Source organism: Mesitornis unicolor, unplaced genomic scaffold, assembly GCF_000695765.1.
Source record: "Mesitornis unicolor isolate BGI_N332 unplaced genomic scaffold, ASM69576v1 scaffold46017, whole genome shotgun sequence".
In the NCBI taxonomy this organism is placed as follows: domain Eukaryota; kingdom Metazoa; phylum Chordata; class Aves; order Mesitornithiformes; family Mesitornithidae; genus Mesitornis; species Mesitornis unicolor.
Window position 1 is genome coordinate 61,970 of NW_010197971.1, and position 6,000 is coordinate 67,969.

General features: G+C 40.2%; 1 protein-coding gene across 3 annotated transcripts in view; it reads right to left on the reverse strand.

The window, feature by feature from the left end:
• MECOM (MDS1 and EVI1 complex locus) overlaps positions 1 to 4,810 on the reverse strand; it is a 46,919-nt gene extending 42,109 nt beyond the window's left edge. For all 3 annotated transcript variants that reach the window (XM_010188977.1, XM_010188976.1, XM_010188975.1), the window contains exon 1: positions 4,682 to 4,810. The gene's annotated coding sequence lies outside the window, so the exon portion shown is untranslated. The remainder of the gene's footprint in view (positions 1 to 4,681) is intronic.
• Between the last annotated feature and the right edge of the window lie 1,190 nt (positions 4,811 to 6,000).

The window sequence follows — 6,000 nt, forward strand, 5'->3', positions numbered from 1 at the left end:
GGTAACACAGGCACACATAAAAACGGGGCAGGAGTTTCACCCACAGCCTCAGCTCAAACTGCAGTGAGTGGAAAATCACCACCAATGAGCTCCTTTTCGCACCAGCCCTACACTAACACGACCTCGATCCACTGGAGACAGATCTTTAGTGGGAGCTGATTAAACTTTATTTGCTTAATAAACTAATAACTCATAGGAAGAATCATGGCAGAATGGGGCTCCATATGAGCTCAGCATGTGTGTGCCCTCCTGACCCACAACAGCCAAAACCTTAATTTCACTCTCTGACAACAAAGCCTCCAAACTATTCCTTAAATACCCAACTTTTGCAGGTGGCTGTGAGTCTCCATCGGTTGCTGCCTGCTGCAGAGTGGGGGGGCAGCGGCAGTAAAATCTGAAACATGAAGCTGTGTCTGCAGATTTAAAAAGTTTGTAAAACGCCTAAGATGTGATCAGATGGGGTGAAACCTACAGCAGTAGGTTCACTTGTGTAAATTTATATCACTGACATCGGGCACGTTGCTAAGAGTGTAATACTACTGGTTTTTCTCCCATTGCAGTGACATATACTTGAGTATAAGGGAAAAAACCAAAACACACACAAAAAACCCCAACCTATTTCAGCACACACAGCAAACCAAAGCCTCAGTAAACTGATCTTGAGGAACCTGAAGTTTTCCACGGATAACCCAAAGGGAAGCTGCAGGAGCTGCTATGTTGGGGGGAAGAGACCCAGAACCTCAGCGCAGTTTCACAGTGTTATGTGCCTGTGTCACTGCCAGAGCTCTGCAAGCAACTACTGGTCATTGCAGTGACATATACTTGAGTATAAGGGGAAAAAACCAAAACACACACAAAAAACCCCAACCTATTTCAGCACACACAGCAAACCAAAGCCTCAGTAAACTGATCTTGAGGAACCTGAAGTTTTCCACGGATAACCCAAAGGGAAGCTGCAGGAGCTGCTATGTTGGGGGGAAGAGACCCAGAACCTCAGCGCAGTTTCACAGTGTTATGTGCCTGTGTCACTGCCAGAGCTCTGCAAGCAATAACCAAGATAAAAACAGTGTTCAGGAGTTTAAGTTAAAACTGCTACCAACTACATTTCTTAAAAGAAAAAAGGCAAAAAGAAAGAAAAATTTTTATAGCTTGAAGGTGACCGCAATCCCAGCCTGAAAATGTGCCTGGAACGCGTGACAGCCCCTGACACGCCATTGCTATAACCACTGCTGCATTCACAACTACACTTTCACTAATACATATATTTTAAAACAATGCTTTTGCTGGGATGACAGCACTACCAGAAAGCCTAACAGCACTAAGCATTCTGAAGTCATTAAAAAGTTGAACTAATAAGACGTTTAATGATAACAGAGTGGAGTCATCCAAGTAAGCAGAAACTGGTATTGAATCCTAACTGACTTGGAGCTGAAAAAACACATTCCAGGGCAATAACAGTGACAAGACTCTCTGCAGCTCTGCACACACTGTAGTTTCTTTGGGGAAAGGAAAAAATGAGTGCTCTCTTTGTGGAATTTTATTATTCATATACATCTTGAATTACATGTGTTCAGGTTAGATTGGGTATGACAGGAGATAATAGGAAGACAGCAAAGAGAAATCCTAGATCAACCTCGTTTGATATATAAAAAACCAAACCAAAACAAAAATATGCACCTTTTAAACCTTACTCCACCTCCAATCAAACGAAACACGAGTTCCATTCAGCGTGCGTGTTTTGACTGCATCCCACCATTATCGAGCTGTTCATCTTAGCAAAGCTCATTTATACAGTCATGAGAGCGAGCCCCAGCCTTTTGTAAAGCTGATCCTAAGTGATGAAACCTAACCTCAGCCGTGAGGCAGGGGGTGGGCTGGTATGTCTCTGAAAAAACTCTGATAGAGACAACAACAAAAAATGTTTTTCTTTCACTCTTTTTGTTAAATACAGAAGGTAGAGCTTAGCAGAGCAACTAGATTACACATCACCCTGAGATTCATCTAAATCCTGCCTCAAGCAGTCTGGGAATCATACCTGTCTGTCAGTCAAGCTTGAATTTAGTAGCATAAACTTGTGGACAGCATGAGGCTGGGAGTGCTGGCAGGATCGTCTACCTTTTCAGGTACAGCCCAATGTTTGCTTGTGAATTTTACAGATGAGTTGAAGCAATTAGAGGTGAACAATTACTGCTGATCAAGTGTCTGTGCCTCAGCATCGAGTAGCGTCTCCTGCAATAGGGATGTTCCATGTGCGATGAGGGCTGCCAAGGTGCTGCTTATTCTTGGGGGGAAATGGGGATGCCCCCCATCCCTGCACCCAGCACTGGCTATGGCACCAGCTGAGCTGGGGCCTCCTGTCTCAGCTGGGCTGCATCGCCTCCATCGTCCAGCTCTAGCTGCAACCACTGATACGCGTCCTCGGGCTCACCTTTTTTTTTTTTCCTCTTTTTTTTTTTCTTTTTTAATCCTTTTTTCCCCTTTTTTTCTAGGAGCTACAGCAGCAGAGCAACCCAAGGGCAGCCTCACGCAGTCAATACACAGGCGCACACACACGCTCAGCCCTGACTTGCATTTGTCACTCCCTGTACACGCACACGCTTGGCCATGTAACGTCCATTTCCCAGTTTGCCTTCCCATTATATTTTATATTACCTCTGGTGAGCTCGTGCCAGAAGAAAGCAGAAGGAGGAGCTGTTAGAAAGGCTTTTTCGCTTTAAGATTTGAGAGCACATTTTTAGCATTAACTTTTTAGGCTCTGGTCATAAAACGTTGGAGTACGCGGACAATTTTGTGGGTAAGTGTGCAGCGTTTCCAGAGGGCCAAATGAACAACAATCTCTTGCTGACAGCGCCCAGCTGACAACATGCTACTTGAAAGATAACCAGTTCTTAATTTCCAAATCTCAGCAACAATAAGCTATAAAAATATGGAATTATGAACAGCACGATACTGTGCAAAATAAATAACAAGTCTCCAGTGGATGAAAGAAATTATTGGCAGCAGTACAGCCACCATTACCAAATCTCAGAAATGTAAACACTAAAAAAAGAGAAAGTTACAAGCACCATAACTTTCCTTCCAAAAACGTCAAAACGTGGGTGCATGGCTGAGTCGCAGAGGTAGATGCTGATGTTAGAGCCCAGGGTGCATTTTCAGTTGCAGATCACCGATACAGACGCAAAGACAGTCAGTTGCTTCGACCAATGCATGTGATTTTGCTTCCAATCTTTCCTCTCTATGCCAGCTCTTATTAAACATAAAATATTTTAATTTGCTGTTTCAATTAATCTACACAGTTTCCTTTTCATATCACTGTTCCATAAATGCTCTGCATTAAAGGAATTTATCATTTTTCAGTGTAAAGCATATTTCAATTTGGAAAATGTATTTTGCATTTACTAATAATCTTTATGGTTTCTTTAGTTAAACCAGCTGCTATATAAAAAAGAAATTCTATCTCTGGCTGGCTCATTCTGTATTACATGTGCTTAGGGTTGAATTCAAAAGTTGAACATTTACAAAAAATCTTCTCTCAGTTTCTGAAAAAGTTACTTAAACTGGTTTTAATCAACTATCTCGCAGGAGCGAAATACATAATACTATGCTGGAAATGGCAGGCTCTCTCACATTCATTTCCTATACGTAAGGAATTTGATTAGAAAGAAAGATTTCTAATTGAAGCTTTGTGTCTGGTTGTGATTCTATTTTCAATACTGTCAAGGCAATTAAATCAGCTAAAGGTAATCTTTAACATGCATCTGATGCTGTTAATTAAGTGGTGAAAAATGAAACACTGATTAAACGAAGCAAATGCTATGCTGCAGGTAGCAAAGTTTAAATTTGAAACAAGAATTCACAACCAGTTGTTGCTTTGCTATTTCATACATTTTACTTTAAAGAAGTATAGCCTTTCTTAACCTAACTTCACCCATTAAAATATTTCCTAACGGCATGTATTATCTGCAGACTAAAGCGAACCTTGATTTAAGAAACCCGTAATAACTCATCAGCATAATTGAAAACAAAATGCTTCACCATCCTTCCTCTGTCTATCCCAGCCTTTTTTTCCAATACACAACAAATAATGTTTCAGCCCAACAGAGTGGATTTAAGTGCAATAAACAAAAAGAAAACCACTGAAGATCCTGGTTCAGCATAAAAGTATCACAAGCTTGAGCAAAGTGTACAGAGAGGCATTATAATATTCACACACGTGTGCATTCAAATCCAAAGCCCCATACAAACAACTACACTGGTAGCATTATCAATTTTGTGTCTTCCCCTCAACACTTTCCATTAATTTCACATTACAGCTTCTGATCAACTCCACAGTTTAACGTAGCAATCCAAATGGACTGGAAGAGGAAAACGCTGGTAATTCAAAATCAGCAAAGACTGCCTTTGTATTCCTAAGAAAGCAATCTCAAATTTTATCAGGGTATAAGATTAAAAAGAAATTATTATTTATGGATTGAACAACAACGTGGAAAAATAGAAATTTCATATTATCTGCAGCCCATAATCAAAATTACCTTATTCTGCATTTCACATCTGTGCCTTATCTTTTGCCATAACAGCAAACAGGCCAAAATCTGTTGTGAACTGCTGTGGTCTTTTTTTTTTCCATTGACACTTTTAAGTTCCTTAAAAAAAACAAGTCCAGAAAGTGAACGTCACATACCTGATCACTTATCTGACATGCAACAAGGTTGTGCTGATTGTAGCATCCAGCAAACTTGATATATTTGAGCCAGTTTCCTACATCTGGTTGACTGGCATCTATGCAGAACTTCACATTGCAAAACTCATCCAAGATCTAAAAGGAAGAATATGAAAGATTGAATCTTTGTGTCAATGTCTGGGCATACCAATCAAAAGATAAATCACAGGTTTCCAAATAAACAAATGGATAATAATAATATAGGCACATTTAATCAGAAACATGCTCCTCTGGTGAGATTTCTTTTTTTGGAACAGTCAGAATACTTATATATTAATAAAAGGACAATAAATGTACTGAAAAATGTCTTGACAAATGTTTACATGTAATCAAGGTGTTGTCTAATTATCGCTAAGAAATGCTGCTAGTTTAAGAGAGATCTCATTTTCTATGCATTCATCAGTGACTATTTTTTAAATTATTATTTTAGTTAAATAGGCTCTGTCAGTGAATATAACAAAAATTATTACAATAAGTGGTGTGAGATTTCTGGTTTGTGTCAGGATTTACATCGTTTGCAGCACTCATTTAGTCTTTTCGTATCTGTTGCTCTGAACCAAACTTCATTTGGTAGGCAGAGTTATTTATCTTGTTTTAATATCGCGCTTCCCAAACAGCCTTTCTGTGCAACACTTAAATCACTCCCCTTAATTGAAGCAAATAATAGAACTCCCTACGCCAAACTAGAGAAAATAAATGAAAAACAATGTAAACACTCATGCAAAACATGGCAGTATTCAATACATACCAATAAATTGCTCCAATTATGCAGACAGTAAACAAATATAATGAGATCGCTTGTGGACAAGCTAAAGAGGATGTTCTAGTCTTAATATTATGACAAATTACTAATCATTACATACGACTGAATATCATTATTTATTTGCAAGCTTCACCACTGGCCTATCCCAAACTTTCCACCGCATCCCAGTGAGCTCACTGCTACATTTGTAACTTTTCCGCCTTGGCACCGGCACCAACCCACCCGATTTTATTAGGGAAAAAAAAAAACAACAACCAAAAAAAAACCCACAAAAAACGCAACCTTCAGACAGACGCCCCAACCGAGCAGCACAAGCAGGGGAGGCCGTTTCCCCGAGGGGAAGCGTTTGTGTTCCCGGCCAGCCCCAGGGCACTTTTGGCCTCGGCGCTGAATGTCCGGGCACCCGGCATTGTGTCTCATTTACTTTATGAAAACCCACGGAAGTTTCCTATCAAGGGCTCACAATATCGCCTCAGCCCGCGTGCCGGCATTAATTAAACGAGCCCCGCGGAAAGCT